Source organism: Borostomias antarcticus (assembly GCF_949987555.1).
Source record: "Borostomias antarcticus genome assembly, chromosome: 11".
Classification (NCBI taxonomy): domain Eukaryota; kingdom Metazoa; phylum Chordata; class Actinopteri; order Stomiiformes; family Stomiidae; genus Borostomias; species Borostomias antarcticus.
Genome location: NC_140244.1, coordinates 7,387,044 through 7,409,571, shown reverse-complemented (window position 1 = coordinate 7,409,571; position 22,528 = coordinate 7,387,044). Strand labels below are relative to the sequence as shown.

General features: G+C 41.3%; 1 protein-coding gene across 1 annotated transcript in view; it reads left to right on the top strand.

Annotated features, from left to right (window-relative positions):
* grm7 (glutamate metabotropic receptor 7) overlaps nucleotides 1-22,528 on the top strand; it is a gene marked incomplete at both ends in the record, with an annotated part of 314,459 nt that overhangs the window by 250,567 nt on the left and 41,364 nt on the right. The window lies entirely within an intron of this gene.

The following is a 22,528-nucleotide window of genomic DNA, read 5'->3' as shown; positions in this document are numbered from 1 at the left end:
GAAAGAAAATACATTGTAAATAAACATGGTTTAAGGCTATTGTTTTTATGTAGGCCTATAGGTTAAGCTATTTGTGTTCATAAGATAACGTCATTGTAAACGAAAGTAGCCTATAGCCTATAATCCAATTGACTGGAACCAGGGGGTTTGACAAAAGTTAAGAGGCAAAATAATTTGTCTTGACTGCATTCAAGATGTATCTTTCACATTAAAACTACATACAAAGCTGACCAATAGCATTAGAAAGATCTCTTCGAGAGCTTTCATTTCACCTGTTCATTCTGCCCAAATGTCACTTGCGCACCCCTGCAGCTATGTTATCATGTAGCCAGTAGATATGCTAAGAAAATTGCATATGTTTGCAAACTAAAACAAGTGAACACAATTTTACAATCGAAAAATGCTTATGAGACCATTATTTTTCTTATATGGGGCAAAAGTGGTTTCTCTTCCTGCTTCTGCCTAAGCCCTCCACAATACCACAACACAACGGTGTCATGTTTTACCGAAGGAGAAGTGAAGAAGACGGTAGCTAGCAGTAGCTAAAGCAGTTAGCTAATGTTAAGATCATTCCTCTAGCTGCTTTGCTGCTAATGCGAGTTCGTCTCCGTTCCTGCCCGAGAAACAGAAGTTGAACTAATAGCATCAAAATCAAAATAGCTACAGGAATCATCGTTGTAAAGTTAGCTATCTGTTTTTTAGCCACCGACAGCTACCGTTAATATTATGGAAGCTGCTGTCGTGAGCTAACTTGCTATCACGGTCTTATCGTGCAGCTTCACAGCCTGCTATTAGCAGACAGCCCTAAAGTTGATAAAATCACACTTGCACATCATTAGAATTCCAACCATTTATATGGAATTTTATCATTCAACTAAACATGGAACCTGAATACTACCTGATATTTCAACCTGCTGCCATCAGTGATCGGCGCGTCTGCTTGTTTGAGTCATGAATATCTTACGCAGTTACATTCCATGTAGTGTCCCAAAACTGTTAAATCATTCCCCATGTAGTTCACTATGAGTCGCACTCAATACATCCATGGTAATAGGGAATAGGGAGTGAGTGAACCATTTCAAACACATCTCTGGTCATCTCCGTTAGCCATCTTACTCGTCCTGATGCCATGTTCCATATGAGAACACTCAGTCAGCCTAATGTATTAAACTTCTACTTGTCCCGACAGTTAACAGATATAGACCCGGCGACAATTACAGAGATAGAAACTATAAATAGATAGGCTTTGTTCGTAATAATTAAATTACAACCAGACAGAGAACAAGGAGTTTGAGAACGGTAGGCTCATCTAATGTGCGAGATGAGCTACAGCAATGGGTCAATGAGTGGTATTACTGCGCCCCTATGGGCGTGCGAGCGGTGGTGCGGAATGCCGTAAAGCGCCTGTTAGAATACCGCGGGTCAAGTTACATTCTTATGTTCCCACATCTGTATTAAAAACTGAATAACACTTTCTTTAACTACATGCAGCATTTATTTATCATATTCATGATAAAATATTACAAAACAACAATAAAACATTGTAAGCAATAGTTGTTGTAATGGATTGTACTCTTCTCTAAAGAGAGAAAAGAATTGATATTGGTGAGGTGCTGGAGAGGTTTGGTGATATATGAAAAATGTTTTTGATTAGGGGACATGAGGTGTGCTGGCTCTCAAACAGTTGTTGGCAAATAGATTTGACAACTGGACAATGGAATACATTGCACAGTAAATGCAGTATCCAACAGTTCGCTCATGGCTAGCTAGTAATGGTACAGCTATGGGATTAGCTCATTTGGGTTGCTGTCAAAGCTGCCACTCTTATGTTGATATAGCCTACAATTATCAGAACAATATGAACATTCAGTTGAAAGTTTTCCATCCACCCATCCATCACTGGATGAGGAATAAGCACCGCAAAGCGATCAATTCTCACGCGAGCAGGAGCCAGGCTGTGGATTTCTCCGATCCGGTGTTGCGACCCAGTCTCTAGAAATGTTTTGGACGAGTTGCTGACAGTTTGCGCCTCCAGCCAATGTGCGCGCCTGCCTATGCCGTAGCCTGACGTGCACCTCATAGCTAACGTTACCGGCTATAGCCAACCAGTGGAACTGTCGTGTTCAGAAGGCTCTAGCTCAATTATCAAGTATTTAGGTCAGCTTGGATATTTAGATGGCTAGAATCAAGACAAATAGACGAACAGTTTGATGTATAATATGTCCCATAATACTTTCGGATGTATTATATTATGGAGCTACGAACACACAAAAAGTCTCCAATGGCACAGGGAAGAGAAACACAGACATCAACGCCGACTCAATCGGCCTTCACTGTGGTAAATCTGGAATCTGGAATGTGATTGGACTAACAAAATGTCAATATCTGAATCCTGTTCAGACAGGGCCGGAGTACTGTCCTCCCTTGCGGTAGTTTTTCAGCGTTTTGGCCAATCACAAATTAGCAAGAAAAAAGGCATTACATAGATTTAAGAGAAAAGAACCCGCCCTAAGGGAGGCTAGCCTCCCTTCCATAGATATCTATGGGTCCTCCAGCTGCATGTTGTATATGTCACTGTTGGAGCTTTCGGATTTCAATAATGCTTGCTTAATGAACAAAAATGAGATAATATTAATTATGAATAAATAAATTCATATATTTATATTTTAATCCCTCTCTTCTCTCCAAAAGCTGAGGAGGACTGTCCTCCCCTGCCTCAATGGACGAGCCTCCACTGGTATGAGCTGTTAAAACTGTAGGCATAGCGACAAGTTAGAAAAAGGATAAAAATGCAAAATTAGCAGCTCAAAAGTTAGAGTGCATCACCATACGTTTCAATGGGGAGTGCAGTTGCCAAACAAATCGTCATACAGCGAAAACTAAGTCACACAGCTTAGATACTTACATTGTACAAAAAAGCACAGCTGTGTGAATGTTTTGTATAATATGTGTGAGCTTTCAAAACTGTAGGAGTGCCAGCAGTTTACAAAATGTGTGAATATTTTCAAAGCAACAGCTGCCACCACTCTAAAAACATGATACTGAACATTCCACCAGCAGTTTCAATGGCACAAAAATTACTAATAAAAGTTAAATTACAAAAAATATATAAAAAATATTACAAATCTGAATACATCTGTTAAAGAGCTAAACATCGTGAACATTGTTTGAATGAAGTTTCTAGCACAAAGTATGAAGAAGTTATAAAGGAGACAGAAACTGGGGGAGAATAATAAAGAAAAAAATAGTGGGAATATCCCAAGTTGGGCTAGCTTCTGCAAGCTAGCCCACCTAATTAAACATTATTTGTATAGCACCTTTCATACAGATAAACTCAGCTCAAAGTGCTTTACAACAGAGCATTTAAATTAAAGAATGTGAAATTTAATTATGCTTAATTCCTAGACTATAGGAGAAAAAAACTGAGCCCAGCCTGCTAAATCTGCTCAAAGACGCAACCTGGTGGTGGTGCATCACTAAAACGAAATAACACCCGTCCTAGATTTCCAACGGGATTTCCCTTCCAAATACAGTGATGGTGAAATGCTGCAGCATGTGAAATTGTTAACTTCCCACATCTGTAGTTGTTAGTTAGCTAGCTAGCTGACCCATGACCCTGATGTCTGACCCCTATGTCACGTGGATGGTGTTTGTGTACTTTGCATGTCTTGCTTTCAATAGCTTCTCACGCCGTTCACTACCATTCCATATTTTTTCTGATTTAAGGTCCCATGACGGTTTTCTCTTCCTGCTTCTGCCTAAGCACTCCACAATACAACAGTGTCATGTTTTACCGAAGGAGAAGTCAAGAAGACGGTAGCTATCAGTGGCTAAAGCAGTTAGCTAATGTTAAGATCTTTCCTGTAGCTGTTTCGGTGCTAATGCGAGTTTGTCTCCGTTCCTGCCCGAGAAACAAAAGTTTAACTAATAGCATCAAAATAGCTACAGGAATCATCTTTCTAAAGCTATCTGCTTTTTAGCCAAAGCTGCTTTCGTGAGCTAACTTGCTATCACGGTCATATCGTGCAGCTTCATAGCCTGCTATTAGCAGACAGCACTAAAATTGACAAAATCACACTTGCACATCATTAGAATTCCAACCATTTACAGTAGGACTCCACTTATCTGAACCCAACGGGACCGAAGGTCGTTCGTATCTCTGAAATGTCCGGATGACTGAAACTTATGTTAAAATGCACCAAATTCAATAAGTGGTATACTTGTTCCATATAGACTCATAATAGACCGATAAATAACCTTAATTACTTGTGAAAATGCATCAAAATTGCAATCAAATAGCCAACTAAACTCATGTAGCCTAGCCTATAATAGAGTAGCCTATAATAAAATAACCGAATTTCCAATTGAGTGCGTGCTTTGATCAAATACAGTACTTTATTCTCAAATGAGGCGTACACTGCATCGATAGGCTACTGTATTTGTAGAACAAAATGGTATAGCCTAAAAACAACCCAACATTAGAACAATTAGAGCAAATTATAATCAATAAATAAATAAATGAAATGACAGACAAGTTGTCGTGTCTTAGGCTATTGTAGCCTAAAAGAAAGTCTCTAAAACAACCGATGTAGGCTAACGTGGCCTAGGCTGTAGGCTATTATTTAACAAATACAGTAGGTTTAGTAGGCTAATCTACATGCTCACAACACGTCTGTGTTCCTGAAGTCCATTAACTGGGAACGAAAAATGACTCGATGCTGCTTCAGGTTGCTTACGCGCTTTCTGGCTACCAAGGAATGCAGCTCTCGCGCAGCAGACTCGTTTGCGTTTTATGCTCGACATTAGAGCAAAGAAATGAAAACATGACAGTAGGCTACAGCCTACAGGCAACATGTAGGTCTACATACAGTTCTGTTTTTATTCACAGTAGGATACAGTACTGTAATGAAAATCCCACCAGTAACCAGATAGCAGGCTAAAAAAAATAATAATAATTTTAAGCCTGTCCGGTAGACCGGGAGGTTCGGATCTCTGAAGTTCGGATGAGTGGGGTCCTACTGTACATGAGATTTATCATTTAACTAAACATGGAACCTGAATACTACCTGATATTTCAACCTGCTCCCATCAGTGATCGGCGTGTCTGCTTGTTTGCGTCCATGAATATCCGACGCAATGACGTTCAATGTAGTGTCCCAAAACTGTTAAATCATTCCCTATGTAGTTCACTATGAGTAACACTACATAGGGAATAGGGAGTGAGTGAACCATTTCAAACACATCTCTAGTCAGCTCCGTTAACTAGCTTACTCATCGTGATGCCATGTTCCATATGAGAACACTCTGCTAGCTAGCTAGTTAGCCTACTGTAGTAAACCTCTACTTGTCCCGATACCTTGTTCCATATGAGTTAACAAATATAGACCCGATGACAGTTACAGAGATAGATACTATAGATCAGCCATCACCAACAGGCGGTCTGGATCCGGACCCAGAAGCCATCCAATCCGGACCGCGTCTATAACCCTATAAATCAATGAGAATTTCTCCCTTTTGTCGGAGCGTAGGCAACTAGTTTGAGCCTGCGCAGCCTTTGTAGTATATTACGGCATTTGTTTACTATCTCACACGTCGCTAGCCAATCAAATCTGCGTGTTCATTGCCTGACGTCAACCAGTCTACACGACAGCCTAGCTATCGTTAATGTTACTGTAATCAGAGCGATTCCTTGCTAACATTAGTTGGAGTTGGACACTGCATGACCAGAGAAACGTAACGACAAACGAAGAGGGAAGTGAGATACTATAAGACAGAAGTAACGTCAGCCTATACATGCCATGCTCTAAAATAAGAAAAATAGATGTTGAAAATAGGGCGTTCCATCAAGAATGGACCAAGTTGTATATATTCATTCTCACCGCGGGTAGCTCTAAACCTGTTTGTCTCATATATTTCAAGCATTTTGAGCACAGCTAGCGGGTACATGCAAACATGCACCATGTTTTGATTACGGCCGCATACGCCTTCGAACAGTACACAGGTACGTGCTTCTAAATAATTATCATTATGATGAAAAATAAGCTTTCAGGCTATCGGGGTATTACTTCTGTGGGCATGACTTTTCAATGCTTTCAACAGGTGTAGGCTCCATTACACACACTTCAATAAAGTAACTGTTAGAAAATATCTGTTTATAACATAACTTTCTTTGAACACATATAAATATTTTCATCTGCAGAGACAAATCATGAAACATTTCATAGAAAAGCATTTATTGTCACATTAGCAAATATTGCACATTTTTCATACCCTAAACAACATTTTTTTGGTTCTAATCAGGCGTAACAGATTCCTGTCCTATCGGGCCTTTGTGTGGTGGAGCTGGGGTCGTCTCGGAAGTGGTCATTCCAGCATGCGTGGTTCTGCGTATAAGGAGGGAGTGGCCCGACCCCCAAGGGAGATATGTCGGGTTCAGACCACTGCACCCTCCTCTTGCTCTCGATTGACACAAAATACAATTAACTTGAATGATGAAAATAATGTCATGGAGCCTACAGAACACATCATGGGAATGTTGATTTTAAAACTTTTATTGAGCCAAGCAACATATACGGACCATCCATAGCCTAATATAATCCACTTTGTGAACAACAACAACATTTTCTTATGTAAAGGGATAATTTGATGACATGACTTTTCTGTCTATCTTTATATATTGTCAGACAGATATCCTGGCGAATCGATTAATCCAATGAGGCCATCTAGATGAATAGTCAAATATCCTCACACACGCTCCAGAATATTGTAGAAAGCCTTCCCAGAACAGTGGAGGCTGTTATAGCTGCACAGGGGGGACTACCTCCATATGATGCCTATTCATTTAGAATGGGATGTCATGAAAGTTGCTATAGGTGTAATGTGTAGGTGGCCCAATACTGTTGTCCTTATAGTGTACTTTGCTAACAGATTCACAGTATTTAGTGATCTTACAAATGCTGTTTGTTATATTGTGTGCCTTCTTCAAAACCTCTACTGTTGTAATGTGGCAAGAAACAACAAATATACAGGATAAAGGGAACTTGTTTAATATTGGTTGGGAAAAAACATGGGCAGGTTTCTTCTTCAGACTTTTGTCCTGTAACAGGCTGTCTTTTTCCGGGGTGGGGTTGTTAGACCCATGCCCAACCCCCAACCTGGAGGGCCAGTTGTTGCTTTTCGTCAGGCCTCTACCCTGAACCTGCCCGGCATGGTTGAACCTGCTGGGGGGTGACCCCCCACCAATATAGCCTTCATGGTCATGGAGGCACACAAGCCTTACCATCACGACAAGGTAGCAACACGTAGGAAGGATGAGTGGTGTGGTGAGTGTATGTAGTGTGTGTGCACAGTGTACTGTAGTGGGTGGGCAGTGTGTGGTAAGTGTATGTAGTGTGTGTGGTGAGTGTGTGCAGTGTGTCTCAGGCATCTGCATCATCTGCAAGGGAGGGAAATTCAATTAGCGACATTGAATGGAATGCATGCAGTGTGGGAATAGACAGAGTATACAAAATATACACTTGGCCTACCTGGAGTTGGCAGAATGATGGGCACTGATATGGAGGGCCACACAAACTGTGCCTCCGCTAGGGCCTGCTGCCTGTTCTGGAGGTCCAGCCTCTCACGCTGCACACCCAGCCTCTGCCTCCCCACCTCCAGGAGCTCCTCGCTGCAGTCGCACCTCGCATCCGTGGTGTTCAGCTGCCTCTCACGGGGGGAGGGGGGGGGGGGACGTCATGGGGTGTGTGGGGGGAGAGCGTGTCGACGGGGTGGAGCAGTCTGACTGTGCTGGGGTCTCCTCTCCAGAGGACTGGGAGGCTTGGGATGATTCAGCTAAGGGCTGGGAGGCTTGGGATGATTCAGCTGAGGGCTGGGAGGCTTGGGATGATTCAGCTGAGGGCTGGGAGGCTTGGGGTGATTCAGCTGAGGGCTGGATGTTGGAGGGGCCCTCTCCAGACTCCAAATCAAGGCCACCAGTGATGCCTTGGGAGGCTGTGAGGCCGATGATCGATAGGGCCTTCTCCTCCTCCGGGGTGAGGGAAGGCACGGTGCTCTGCCTCTCGGCGCACTGCCGCCCCCCGGCTTTTGGCCTGACTGGCGAAGTCCTGCCATTTCTTGCTGACGACTGTCCACTCCCTGGGTGGCCCAGGAGTGGAAGCAGCCATCCGCGCTGCAATGCTCTCCCATGCAGCCTTCTTCAATGGGCTATATGCACAACTCCAGTAGGCTACTTCCTGAAATTAGACATGCTTCTTTATTTCCTGTCTTACACTATTGGATGAAATGATTATTCAGGAATTCCTGAATAATCATTTCATCCAAAGTGTAGGACAGGAAATAGAGAAGCATGTCTAATTTCAGGAAGTAGCCTACTAGAGTTGTGCATAGGCCCTACTGGTAGCCGCCAAACAGGACGGCCTTCGGTTGCTCCACCTCGTCCAGCATGATCACTAGTTATTCTTTGGTGAACGCTATCACACGCGTCCTCTTCATATCTGCCATGTCGCTCAATATGTGCAGTTACCCTTGTTTTTTTTATAGGCCACATGCGCCAACACCGGTGCCTGATAGATTAAATTAGTCATTGTATCCGCACGAATTCTAACGTGGGAAGGCTACTGCCACAGGGGCAATTTATATGGGCATTATACCTTTGTTTGTATGATAACTAAATCAGTCGTCATTTTGCTATCATCATTGCCTGTCATCATTAAACAATTTTTTCCTGGCCTTTCAAGACATCCTCGACGGGGCTTATATGTCCCGATCCGATCCATGCTCTTTCTTGGATATTTTATTTGATGTAATGTAATTTGATGTATGAATTGAGACTATCACGAGGTCTCGCTTTGACTCTTAAATACATTAGCAGATGAGCTTTCGGAGGCATAGCTTCCTTTTTGGTAATATTTAGACTGAAATAAAATAATTAAGACAGCACGTATTATATTGGCACGTCATTTCTGTGACTTTACGAATGGCCATCGATGTGTGCGGCATCGATTCATTCTTTTTTCAGCACCGCGCCCAGGGACAGCTCCTCTAACGATGTATCTTGGGATGGACCTAACGATGTATCTTCAGGCGCCCACTAAGGGATAGTCTGGGAAACACTCGTAGGAAAATCTGTCCCTTCGCCAAGGTATACCTTGAGAAGCGTCGTAGCGCGGAGAAGTTCGGCGAATCTGGGAAACGCGGCCCTGGCCTCTAGGGTGGGACCTGGGCGGAACTATAATATTCCTCGATCTACGTCACCAAAACATCAGTAACAACACGGAAAATTTTGAAACTCCGAATGGCTTGTTGAAGGGTTGAGCTTCCAGGGCAGGAGAAAGTGTGCTGACCATAAACAAACGACTGGGTTGTTTAATATCAACTTTTGTACATTGGTAGGACCATCAGAGACCAACATGTATATGATAAACACATTACAAAATTGATTTAGCATGTGTGGTGATCTTTAATGATGCAATGATTAGGCTTGTCTTCATTCGTAGACTATAGGAGAAATACACTGTGAGCCAAGCCTGCTTTATCTGCTCAAAGACGCCACCTGCCCGTGGTGCATCACTGAAAAGAAATAACGCCTTGCTGAAATCCCATGAGATTTCCCTGTGAAATACCGCAATGGTGAAATGCTGCAGCACTGATAAGTGCTAGAAGCTCCCCACTAAACAATACAAACATATTTCCCATCATACACAGTGATCTGTGTGTGATTGTGTTTTACCAACATCATGGGTAGATGTTTATGTTTCAGAATCACCTGACCTACGTTAGTCTAACAGAGAGTGGTGATTTATTGGCAGCAGCATCTGACAGGAGGGTAGAAGGCGTCAGAGCACAGGTCTGCTCAGGCCTGATAAGGGGAAAGAGGCTGTGTGCACAATGACAACTGAGGAAGGTTTGCCCCCTTGACTAGGCATCAATTGGAATTCCATTCCTTCTTCTTCTTTCCATCCTCTCTGCTCCTTACTCCTGCTCCTGTCTTTGCGACTGTGGGAAGGAAAACGAATGGAGATTATTGAGTCTCTCCTTTATCCTTTACCAGAAATTACCTGGAGTTGGCTGGACATTGGGCTGGTTTCCCAGAGATTAAGCCTAGTCCAGACATTGACATGACTTCTCCATTCAAGGGGCTTATTTGTCCAGGACTAGGGTCAGTATGTTTCTATAAACATGGTCCATTGAAAGCATACGCGCAGTTTGACTTTTTGATCAGGGAGGCAATGTTGAAGAAGTTTTGATCTTAAGTTAAAAATAAAGGATTTGCCAAGGTTCGCACAAAAAGATTCAGTCAGATTTATTAAGAAAACAATACGATTGCAAAAGGACCTCAAAATAAAACAGAGTGGTTCATCAGAAAGAAGTGAAGCCTCCTGATCTTGCGCTGGCTTATATTCAAGCAAAACACAGGTACGGCGCTTCCAGGATGTGATTGGCTAATCCATTGTACGTCATATGAAATGGCAGGCGTGGCCGAGAATACAGACATGTGACATGGGAAAAGGCGGCAATTTCTTGGAGACAAAGGGACAAAAGATGGTTATTCTGGTGTAGACAGATTTCTAGGTGTATGGCCTCCTGGAGGCCATCCTGTAGGTTAGCACAGCTATGTGAACGGTTGGACAAAGGTTTAAGGTGTTAAGGTAGAAAGGTCTTGAGGCCAATTGTAAATTCTATGACAGCAGTCAGTCCCAGCACCCCCCCTCCCCCCTCCTCAAATAGGGATTATAATAGCGGTACAAAAAAAAAGAAAAACGTGCCCTGCACAAACATTGGAAATGCTCATATTCTGTTACAGCTGCATGATTGACCCACAACATTTCAAAACACAGTGCTTATTCTTTCCAATATCCACGTTTCGTTCAACTGCGCCTCCGCTGCGCCGTTCATTAGCACAAAAATTGAATTTGTTTCAATACAGCCTAGGCCTACTTCAAACAATATTTTACAATAAATTCTTCCAAAAAATACAAAACTAATTTCGTTTAGCATAATGGCAATTATTATGGAAGCATTGTCCTTTGACTACACCCCGGTGATAAGCTATTGTTTGTATTTCTAGAATAAAGCAAGAAGCAATTTCATTCACTGTCATTTCATTGCATCCTCCTGATCACTCAATTTCTGTCTTTGTTATATGATAGCCTACTTATTTGTGATCTGTTTTCAATGAATGAATCAATTAATTTAGGCTACTAAAGGAAAGTAGGCTACATTGAGGAACCATTCATTACGCTACGCATTCGCTTTCTCTTAGGCCATGTCTGCACTCCATGTCTTTCATTGTTTGAAAACTCTTCCCTTCGTGAGTAACGAAATAATATTAAATATTACAATTTCTATAGATACTGCAGCAAACAGTGACAAAAGTGAAAGGTGAATGAGTCCTGACTGCCTGGACCAGAGCTAAGCAACACGGCAAGTCAGATTATGGGCCTATATTCATTCACATAGGCAAGAAAACATAGGCCTACGAATGTTTCAAAGCCTAGGCTATATGAATATTTGATTAATTAATTTTTGAATAGCCTGCTACTGAAATATGCTACATGAAGTTCAACATTCTTGTATCAAGAATACAGTAGACCTATTATGATTGAAAATGTCCACACGTATTAAATACTTAAGCTAATCAATGAGACCAAATATATGCTTTTAGGTAGAGTTTACAGACTTTTTATTTCTTCATTAAAACAGAATGTATGCTACGTCGGGCTGTCATTATAAACAGCGTATTAGAATCCAGCAATTGCCTCTTCACATATGGCCTATCGGCATTTATATCAAAGAATAATCACCAAAAGAATAATACTACGTGCATAATCGATTTGACAACTGGACAATGGATATGTTGCACAGCAAATATGCATTATCCAACAGTTCGTTCATGGCTAGCAATATAGGCCTACAGCTATGGGATTAGCTCATGTTTGGGTTGCTGTCAAAGCTGCCACTCTTATGTTGCTATATATAGCCTACAATTATCAGAACAATATGAACATTCAGTTGAAAGTTTTCCATCCACCCATAACTGGATGAGGAAAATGCACCGCAAAGCGATCAATTCTCACGCAAGCAGGAGCCAGGCTGTTCAGTGCATTTCTCCGTCCCTCGCGACCCAGTCTCTAGAATACTGTTTTGGACACGTTGCAGACAGTTTGCGCACTGCCCCCCCTTGCCCCGCCAATCTGTGCGCCTGATTGAAAGGTAGAACAATAATTTAATCATAATGCAAGGGTTGTGTCTGTGTTTATTATGAGTTTTTGTGAAAGCCCAATGTAAACTCTACATGCTGTCGTAGCACACTACCAGACCTGGGTCAGATACATTAAGTATTTGAAAGTATTTAAGACATGTCTGATCTAAAGAGTCCACACTGTTGGGATTGTTCCATTCAATTCTTTGTATTGAACCAAATCAAACTTATAACTTTCTCATGCTTCAGCAAAGCTACTGTAAACCGCCTGTCCAGGATTACCCTGTCTGTCTGTCCTCGTCAGATCATTCAAAGGCCTTTGAAGCTCAGAGAGGAGGTCTCAGGCTGGCAACAGACTGCACTGTTCTTCATTTATTTCATGGTTTTCAAAATATGTTAGAGTGTAGGACAGGCGAGGCCGGGCGGCTGAATGGCTGAACTCTGGGCTGGAGAGACAGCAAGAAATTGATTTTATGTATTTCTTATGTCTAATAGATGATAATACATATTTATGGAGTTAAGAGACCTTGAGTCCATGTCACACTCGACCCAGTGTCATCATTTTAGAAACCTGTTGAATAATTAAATGAGGTGGGTCTTGTGAGGGTAAAAAGTATTTTTTCCATTGTTCCATTTCCCTCCAGATCGATTCAGGTGATTTTCCCTCCAGGTGATGTTGGTGTGATCTGATATTAATCTAAATTTCATCAACTTAACACACACTTACACTACTCCAAAGTGATTGACATTTTTATTTGAAAGACATTTTTATTAGAAGGATAACAGCTACGTTTAAATGCCATCAAGAGTTTGGTCAGTATCACATGAAAGTTGTTAATCAAGGTTGGTTATGTAAGGATGTCAAAATAGTCTAGCAAATCTGAGATCTAAATCATTAACTTTAGTTCTCCTGGGGGAGGACAACTAGTCAAAGGGACAACCTGAAAAAGACAAAAGAGAGGTGCTAGCACCTGTTTATCATTTCAAATGTGGCCAGGTAGAGAGGGCTGGAAGAGAATAAAATACAAGGTTTAATTTTTGTCTAATTAAGGGGAGACACCCCAGGTGAATAGGAAAAAAAAAATCCTTAATAGGTATCACCATCAAACTCCCCCAGTTTGTTAGGTACATTAAGGAGCATCTTTTTTGTATTACAAGTTTTCTGAAATCTTATGGATGAATATGCAAATTAGGCATTATATGCGCTAAATATGCACTAATTTGCATAATTTCAGGAAATCAATTTTTTTAACTGGTTCAAGCCAGATTCAAAATTCTTGTTTCATTTTGTTCAAATATCCCTATTCAAACTTTGTCCAAGGGGGATTTTTGATATCTCTTTTCTTCACTTCAGAAATCAGAAAATACTGTCAACAGTCATAAAAAGACCAATTTTCGCCATGTTTTAGGGATAAACTGTTATATAAATCAGGCTATGAATGAAATTTAAAAAATCCCCCTTGGACAAACTCTCAGAATATGGATTGGAACAAAACTGGAAAGTTAGGTGTATGTAGGTGCTACTCAAGTGGTGGTTTTGATGTCCCTAAGATGAGAAATAACTCATTTTGAGAAAACGGGCTTTGAAAATTTGTATTGTAAAAAACCATACATTTGAATTGTAAACCAATATTTACAAACACAGTATCCAATCACATCATTAGTAACAACATTACACAACATCTGAAAACACATAGAAACTGAAAACTGAATAACACAGCATGTTGTGGATTCAAAATAGTCCAGGAGTAGACATTTTGTATAGAGAAGTAAGACCTGTTTAGTTGGAAGCCCACTCACCACGTCAAGGTACAGCCCACGAGTGGGATGTTAGTAAGACGAGACTAGAGACGAGACAATGTTAGTAGGGAAGAGAACATTTACATTTAGACAACATTTAAAGCCTTTTAGAAAGCTTGTATTATTTTGTTAAACAGATCATGGACAAAGATAGACACATTTGACGAGGACATGCATGAGAAAACAGATTATCTAGCTTTTTGTGTTTTTTTAAGCGTTTTACATGGAGAAAACATGAATGAATGAACATGAAGAGTAAGCTGATTCATAAATACACAGGACAAGATGTGGTAAACAATGCAGGGTAAACACCAATAGAAGCTAAATATAGATTGCCAAACAAACAAGTGATATAACCATCGTCAAAAGCAACACCATAGGAGACATCAAGCTACGCCGTCATAGGTCTACAGAGTCACTCCTCAGATGGCACCACACTAGCTATCCACAAAACTGTTCTAGGCAGCTAGTTTGTAGAACCCACTCAGCTGGAGTTCACAAAACTGTTCTAAGCAGCTGGTCTGTAGAACCCACTCAGCTGCAGTCCCCAAAACTGTTCTAAAACCACAATATGTTCCTGGTGCGCATGGGGTTGTCATCAGTGAAGCGGACTACCCCATATTGCCGCCTTCATGTTGTCCACTGAACGCTGGTTATTGAGAATTATTGTAATAATTCTCAATAACTGTAATAATTTTGTAACATTTTGCATTTATTGGCAGTCAGCTTACCTACCTCTGGGTCCACATCTGCATATGCCTGCCTAATCTGCTCTCTGCTTCTGTGAAAGGACTCCAGACCTCTCTCTATTTCAGCAACTGAAATTAAAACAGTTTATTTGGTCATTTTATGGATGCATGTAGATATGCCACAGGTAGAGAGACTACTGTGCATATGTATAGGCTTCTGATATTGGCTAGAGAGAGAGAGAGAGAGAGAGAGAGGGAACACGTTTCAATAGCCTACCTGTCACCCTCTTGTCATGTTTCTGATACGTTTTCAGATGAAGCCCTGGGATCCAACACTTTAGTAATCTTTTGGAGAGCTGCATACCCCAACCCTAACTCGTGCGCTAAGAGGACCATCCTCACATTGACATCAAATGCAACATCATTCCTAGTTGTATCATGAAGCCGAGTCGATGTGTAGACACTTTTGCGATAGCCATTTCTCACAAAGACTGCACTCTAAGAGCAAAGTACTACAGAACCCACTATTCTGAGGATCTATGTTAATTTTAATACCAGTCCCTGCACAATTAGGACTAATCAACCCAGTTATCAGCTCATTCAAACGCGCCGCATCTCTCTGCTGCTCACTGGACATGCTAACGCTAGCCTCATCTCCCTGCTGCTCACTGGACATGCTAGCACCGGCTAATGACAACTTGCGCGAATAGGCACTTTATATCTCATAAATGTAAACATTTCCATTTAGTTTCTCATGTTTTCTGTTCAACCTTGCGGGCAAACACTGTTGTCGTTGTTGCTTATTACATTTAGAACGCTTTACAGACGGCATTGTTTGGATTAGATATAAGGAAGTGGAAACGTGTCACATGACGCGCTGAACCAATCACGTTCTCAGAAATCCACAACAGCCAATGAGATTTCACGGTTAGCATCAAACCCGCCTTTGTATTTCCACGATTGGTTGCTGATACAAATGAAACTATCAGGTTTGGTTGCGATAACATTGTGCACGAGAGCCAGATCTTTAAAACGATACCCGGATGACCGGATTCAGACGAAAGAAAACGCTGCGAGACGTTCCGAAAAAAGGCTAACTTTTGGTGATTTTAGGAAGAATCTACAGACGCAAACAGACTAAATGAAGTAAAATAAACATCTAAATGCGTATTTTTGATGTTTTATTTCCACTAGTATGAAAGAAGACATGTTATGGAAGCAAACTAGCACAAAATCTCAAATTTGACCAGGGCGTTGAAAAACGATGTTTTCACCTACCTCCCCTTAACCTAATTTTACAAATCTCCTATTTGCCAGTGCTCAAATTGAAAAGTCATACTTCTAAGATTTCTGTTTCATTATGCCCATCCACATCCATTGTATGACCAAAACGGTGGTAGAGCAATTATCAACTTTCTCGAAAATGCTAGTTTTGTCAACGTTTTGATCTGAATCATTGTATATGATCATAAGTAACCTTAAAACAGGGCTAAACATGCATTTTCCCTTTACTACTCCTTTAAGTCAGGGTTTGCTGTGAGCAAGTAGCAAGTAGGCTAGCTTATGTTAGACGCCTATCGGTAGATGCATGCTGGCAAGTGGTTTAATGTTTGGTTTCTCCTACATATTCTGGCATAGGCTATTTGGCATATGATTTGCCTACTGTAAACCCCACAAGCAAGTGGGCGTGTGTGCTGTACAATGGTGAAAAGAGTTGTGAAATAAGTATGTAAAACTTGGCGTTGTGTGTGCAATACTTCGATTATGCACGTTTTAGCTTTGCATGCGAAAAAATTGCAGGCGTGCAAGTAGCTAGATCTCGCGCCACCTACAATCGGCTATGCAAGTTAATATAACAGTTTTGTATAAAATTAAAAAAGGTTGAACTTGTGGATGGGGGGAGGGCAGATCGTTTTTTTACAGACATAGGGGGAGGGCAGAGAGAAAATAGTTTAAATGTCAGGGAGGGCAGTTGATTCCCAAACGTTATCAGCCGGAGCTCAACCTCGGCACATCTATCATCAACATTAATGTATTTTTACTTTTTTTCTTGGTCTTGTTAAAATAATGCAACCATTCCGTGTCCACCATTAAAATAAATCACAATTCATTTTAGTTACTGTTTTTTCAAGTTTAAAATGATGTTGCATCATCACTTTCGTGGCCTGGGTACTCTTCACTTTCGCTCCACTTGTCAGTCAGTCAGTTGTCAGATTAGAAGTGCTTTGAACTCATGGCATGGGATAGGGAGCCCTCAGATCATTGTATGCGTAAGTATACCTTGGATTTTGTCTGATATATTCTGATTAAACAATGTTCTCTAACAACACCGTGATTTTAGTCTGCCAGGAATTGCTGGCAAGCTATCAAGTTAGTTAACGGTAGCCAGCTAGGTATGCATTAGCTAAATAAAGCCGCCTAGTGCTAACATGGCAAGCTATCACATCAGACACGTTAGCTAGCTACATTATCTAGGTAGGCATATACTCAGGCAATGCAGAAATTAATTATTTCCTTTCATTTCTTAAGTTACATTATTTTAAAATCTAAAACAGAAATGAGACAGAGGGGAGTTAAAAGGAGAAACAGATGCTTAAGGAATGTAGAAGTTATTGTTTTAGCTAGTTAAATTAGCTTCAGATAATCTGATCATGGCTTAATTTAGCCTATCATAGGCTGAGTTTGATAAACTGTACAGTGTTTTTATATATTCAAGGATTGAGTCACCAAACCCAGCAGTAGCTAGAGAGTGATGTAGTGCGGGGTGGAGCAGCACAACATAGGGTTGAGAAGCAAAGTGTTAGAATTGTATTTAATCATGAATACTTTAATTTCAACGATAGATAGATCATTAAAGGCTTGATATTTAATATTTATGAAGGAGTTTTAAGCACCACCATCACTGCTGCCACTGCCCGCAGCCATGTGCACTCTCTCCAACCCTGCTAACACAGGGCCCCCCCACACAACAAATCCCAATTTAACTCCTGCTGGTTAGCTAGTCAGAAGATAGATAGGGTTAGCCATGGCTAGTCAAAACCAGAATTCTCCAACTCCATCTCACGTCGTATTTGCATATACAGTATGACCCCACTTATCCGAACCCAACGGGACCGAAGGTCGTTCGTATCTCTGAAATGTCCGGATGACTGAAACTTAAAATGCACCAAATTCAATAAGTGGTATACTTGTTTCATATAGACTCATAATAGACCAATAAATACCCTTAATTACTTGTGAAAATGAATCAAAATTGCAATCAAATAGCCAACTGAACTCATATATCCTAGCCTATAATAGACCTACAGTAGCCTATAATACAAATAAACGAATGTCCACTTGAGTGCGTGCTTTGATCAAATACAGTACTTTATTCTCAAATGAGGTGTACGCTGCATCGATAGGCTACTGTATTCGCAGAACAAAATGGTATAGCCTAAAAACAACCCAACATTAGAACAATTAAAGCAAATGATAATCAATAAATAAATAAATGAAATGACAAGTTGTCGTGTCTTAGGCTATTGTAGCCTAAAAGAAAGTCTCTAAAACAACCGATGTAGGCTAACGTGGCCTAGGCTGTAGGCTATTATTTAACAAATACAGTAGGTCTAGTAGGCTAATCTACATGCCCACAACACGTCTGTGTTCCTGAAGTCCATTAACTGGGAACGAAAAATGAGTCGATGCTGCTTCAGGTTGCTGACGCGCTTTCTGGCTACCAAGGAATGCAGCTCTCGCGCAGCAGACCCGTTTGCGTTTTATGCTCGACATTAGAGTAACAAAGAAATTAAACGTGACAGTAGGCTTCAGCCTACAGGCAACATACAGTTCTCTTTTTATTCACAGTAGGATACAGTACTGTAATGAAAATCCCACCAGTAACCAGATAGCAGGTTAAAAAAAGTTTTTTAAGCCTGTCCGGTAGACTGGGAGGTTCGGATTTCTGAAGTTCGGATGAGTGGGGTCCTACTGTACTAGGCTACTACGACAATGATTAGCTGAGCAATAAAAATTTTCTATAAACCTACTTTGGCTCAGGGTGTATGTTCGTATTGTGCACGGTAAGGCTCTGATCGATGATGAGTCGATGTGCAACAGGCTAGCGCAAGTGCGAGGAAATAAAATGGCGGTGGACAGGAATTTTCAGCGCTCGAAGGCATGTTTACGTGAACATCCAGGATATTGTGTGTCTAGCAAGAAAAACTGATTCAAAATGATTCATACATTCATAGTTAATTAGAAAGTGAAAGGCTTGTATTAGGCCTTAATCCAAAATATTTTGATTAATACCAAACAATCCATAAAATCACTTCACATGAAAGACAGCTGCTTCCCACTTTTATCATTGTACCTGTAACTCTTGGTTCTCTCCTTCTCCGGAGTCTGCACTGTCACCACATCCACATCATTCTACATTGGAGAGCAATTTACCAATTACAGCTGCTGCGCAGCACTAAGTCGGGGCCAGGCGAAACCGATTTTGTGGAGTAAGAGAAAGGACGACAAGGAGGAGACAAATGACAAATACATGAGGGTCTCTGCCCGGATTCTAATTACTGTATTTGATTTAACATGTTAATTAGATTAATTATGCAAACATCAACTCATAAATACAAAATGCATGCAAATTAATCACATTCATCGATTTTGTCCAGCTGTAGGTGGCACAGTTGCTGTGTCATTGCCTGATTTAACATTATTGAAGCAACAAACTTAATTTGGACCTGAATGACCCCATAGGCTACGTCGTATGTCACGCAAAAGCATCTTTGTCTTCAAACAAATTTGAGGAGGCGGATAATCACTTTGCTTTGCCCTCTAAACGGAAAGTTTACAGCAGGGGTGTCAAACTCTGGCCCGCGGGCCAAATTTGGCCCGCAGTGTAATTATATTTGGCCCGCGAGGCAATACCAAATGACTACTAGAGCTGGCCCGCCAGTATTATACAGCGCATTCACCGCTAATACTACAAATCCCATAATGCTCTGCTGTTGTTTTGGTGCGTCAATCAAGACAGGACCCAGAAACGCCCTCTCTTCTGTGACAGTAGTCATAGAAATATCATACTACAACAGGAACCATGTTACCCCTTCTTAAAAATGGCGAAAAGAAAGGCAGAAAACAGAAGCTTTACGTTATGTAACGTCTCACTGTGATAGAGACACCTGTGTTGACCTAGCCGGCCGCTGTGTTTGCTCTGTTCCTGTTCATTCAATCCTGTCTGCCTTCTTGCCGGCCTGTCTGCCTGCCTGTCTGCCTGGCTGTCTGTCTGCATGCCGGCTGTCTGTCTGTCTGCCTGGCTGTAGGACAGTCAGGGTTTTACAAGCTTCTCTACTGAGCAGATGGAGCACCAACACTTGTGTCTGAGGGCGTATTCACATATGTTAGTGCACACCATTGATGCGCACCAAAAGCGAAAGTGATAAGTGCATATTCAATGTTAAAGCAAAACTTGTTTGGGTCCATATTAAAATTTTCATTTGTTCAATGTTGGCCCGCGACTTTGTTCAAGTTTAAAATTTTGGCCCACTGTGTATTTGAGTTTAACACCCCTGGTTTACAGTGTAGCAATGGTGGTGTCAATTGACCAAACATGTGGGAGGAGATAGGTTTTACCTTTTTTGAGAAAAACATAGTGCTGGACTTCATAATTCCTACCAGCACTTGTGGTGGTGATGGTGGTTGCAAACTGATAGCATGTAATTATCTATTAAATCTATCTATCATCTACTTAACTAAACAGTATCTTATCTCAATTTACAACAATATCTTGCGTAGGCCTCTACTGTATAACATTATGCCTGGCTATCTAGCTTTGACATCAATCCAGCAGTCTACCAGTTATTTCCTTCGGCTTTTTTGCAACATTTAAAAAAAAGAAAAAAAAGACAATTAACTGTAGTCTGTCTCAGTCTTTTCCTATCAGTAAACCAAGTGCAGTAAGATTATTCGTCATACAGAGTAATCTTCAGGGGCCTGTGAGTCTAGGATGAAAGCGTGTAGCAGGCACTTATATTTTCTGGATGTTATATTATGAAAGGAGGGGTTACAAATATAGTTTTTAATTCATAGACTTAATTAGAAATGGTGCTCGGAGAGCACAGACCTCCATTATGTGGCTCTGTGTGCAGGCATGTGCGTTGCTGCATTCATTAGCCTGAGAGCTTTATGGCAGTCCAAACCCCGTGTCTCTGTGACCATGTCGAGATATGGCAATTTCAATGACCCCTATTGAAAAAGAATGGGAGGATTTTTTTCCAAAAAATGAATGGAGGTGAATGGCTGGCCATGTTTGGGAGGCTCTTGGACCCACCCCGTGATTCGGATCCACTCTGAATGGGTTCTAAACTGACCAATGCTATGAATGTGAATGGTCAGCCGTGTTTGGTTCTAGGTTGGCCCATGCTACACCCCTAGACGGAGTTTCATGAAGATCTGTCTGGTAGTTTTTGCGTAATCCTGCTAACAAACAAACAAACCGAGAAATGGCTCGAGGACCAGTCCCGTGATTTGGGTACGCTCCAAAATGTAATGGTCTCTAAGCTTTCAAATGCTACACCCCTGCACAGAGTTTCATGAAAATTAGTGTGGTAGACTTTGCATAATTCTAGTCCAAATAATGAATGGAGGTGAATGGACAAACCAGGAAATGACTCGTGGACCCGTGATTTGGATAGGCTCCAATATTTAATGCGTTCTAGGTTGGCCTTGTTTGAAAATCGGTCTAGGAGTTTTTACGTTATCCTGCTAACACTCCAGGAAGGGTGTAGCATGGGCAGTAGCACCGCCTGTTTAGTTGGGTGGAGAGTGTTTCAATGGAGAGTTCAAAGAACATTCTAAAGGCAGTGGCACACCAATCTGACATCAAAGAACTGTGGTGAATGGTGATGAAGTGCAATTATTGTGTTGCCTCACATTGCCTCTGTTGGAGCAAAAAATATTAGCAAAGTCGCACTAGAACACACTGGTCTGACAACAGCCAAGCCTGCATCTAGTGCGTACAGCATGTTCTGCGCCTGCATGAGAGGAAATAACTCTCCATATCAGCGGTAGTCTGTAGCCTATCATCACAAAGGGAATAAAGTTCTTGTTGTGTTGTCAATCACTGTGTTTCCTGCTGTTTTGAATCTGTTATTTTGTAGGGTTAGGGATTTGGGACTAGATCTCAGCACCTTGAAACAGAAGGGATTTAGAACCTTGACTGGCTCGACAGAGCCTCTTTTCCGTGTGCGTCAAAACAATAGCATTTTGTATGTCAATCAAATGAAAAATGTATAGAGAGGAGGTGTAATCAACCATTCTCCAACGAATGAAATGCTTGGAAATGTCTGAATCAGCTTTAGCACAATATAATTTCAACTGCAAGCAGGGCAACCTAGACGGTATCAAATTCTCTGTTCAGCATTAGGTTAAGCGATAGGCTAATGGAATTTGTTTGTCTTTATCATGGGTGATCTCTGAATCCATATATTTCTACAGCCTAATGTATTAGGTCCTACCCCTAGTATATTAGGCTATATTAGCTGATACTGTAGCCTACATGTTTTATTTCTGCCCTATTTCGGTTCTTTCAAGTATCCTACTGTAATGCGTTTCAATACTAGGAGTAATAGGCTACTACAGGTAATTCGTAACTTCTGTTACGAGAGTGACCTCTTTCCTGACGTGCCCACTCACTGGCGCTGATTCGACATACTCAAAGTACTCGAGTACTCCTGACTCGTCCCGAAAATCCTTGAACGTAGCCAACGGCACAGTGGTACCAACTCAGGCCACTGACACTCGTGGACGTTCACAACGGCTGATTATCAGCCCGATGTGTCAGGGTCTTAAGAGA